Source organism: Penaeus chinensis, chromosome 14, assembly GCF_019202785.1.
Source record: "Penaeus chinensis breed Huanghai No. 1 chromosome 14, ASM1920278v2, whole genome shotgun sequence".
In the NCBI taxonomy this organism is placed as follows: domain Eukaryota; kingdom Metazoa; phylum Arthropoda; class Malacostraca; order Decapoda; family Penaeidae; genus Penaeus; species Penaeus chinensis.
The window spans coordinates 23,577,212-23,578,748 of record NC_061832.1 but is presented as its reverse complement, the minus strand read 5'-3'; positions in this window follow the sequence as shown (position 1 = coordinate 23,578,748).

The following is a 1,537-nucleotide window of genomic DNA, read 5'->3' as shown; positions in this document are numbered from 1 at the left end:
GAATCACCTGAGGCTTAAGGTATTATGTAGCATGAATTAGAAGTGTAAGAACACGATGGTTAGGGAAGCTGTTGTTTTAAGCGGTTCGTTATATCCGATGAGTCAGTCATAGCTGATTGATCATAGTGTTTGTAATTGTATAGCCTTAGGGTTATTGGCATATGCGGTTTTACAGTGACCGGGAGAGGCGGGTGCAGTTCGGATGCCGGTCTTGGGTCTTTAATAAAGGCCTAATGAATCAGAGTCCCCTGGGCTGACGAAGTCGAACCATTGCTCGCTCGGGTTCATGGGGTCATTAAGTAACCCATTCTATAAATGCTTCGCACGCTTGGCATGTTATTATATATCATTCAGAATGTAACACATATATTACAACTCGCACGGATGACCTCTTGTCACGCTCTTCGGGTCATGACCCTCACGCCGCCGCGGCCTCGGAGCGGCATCCGAAATCCTCTGTTCCGAGCCAGCGGCGGCGACTCGGCCTGGCGGAAAAGAGTGGGACTTGCCTCACGCGGCCGCGGCGACGGGGCGTGGAAGCGCCGCCCGCCGTGTCATGACCTTCGACCGGACGCTTGTATGCGGGGTGCAAGTCCATGCAGATGGGGGAGGGGGCGTGCTACATCCTCATCCACTCTCAGCAGATGAGCCTTCCCTTTCTCAAGTTTCCCTGCGTAAGTGCATGCGTGTGTGTACATCAGCCAAAATGGAGTCTAGTGTATGGAGCTTTAAAGTAGAGAAATGAAAATGGAGAACTAATAACCCTCTTTGAAGAAAAGTTCAAAAGGAAGAAGATAAACACGTTCCTCCAGAATCAAGAAGGCCGGAAATGCCCAGGAAATCGCAATCAAATAACTGACAACAAAATCGACTTTATAATAACGTACAAGAGCAACACTGTTAAATATGTGGTCATTAACACAATGAATACAGGAATCAAACACAGAATTATTAGATCTGTAGCCAAATTTTAATTCGAAGTGGAGAGTTACTGAGATATATAAAGAAAAGGATATTTTTAGACTAGAGGCTAAAACAGTGAACGATGAAATATACAAATTGAAGATGATGAATAAGGCGAGGATAAAAAAAAAAAAAAAAAAATGCAGGAAACAAACAGACCTGAAGAATTCAACAAAAAAATGTATTTCCTTCATATATTCGTATCACATCCACGAATACACTGACAGACGCAAACAAAACACCAAACATAGCATTGTCTTAACTCATCCATTTCGCTACTTATAGACAGAACAACTTTCGGTATCTTGGTGCAATACATCTGCAATGTTGATTCGTAAGGAAGGAGACTAGAGAGAATTTAACAAATATTGACCCATCAGTTGATTATCAAACGTAAATAAAGTGTTCTCTGACATCCTTACTTGTTGCCGGTATAGCAGCCCCGCTTAACCCCCTCCCAGATTATACCCGGGTATAATCCCTGGGTATAATCGGGCATAGCCTACTTTATACCTCCGGGTGTAAAATAGGCTACTCTAAACTATACCCCTTTAGGCCAGAATATAGCCCTGTT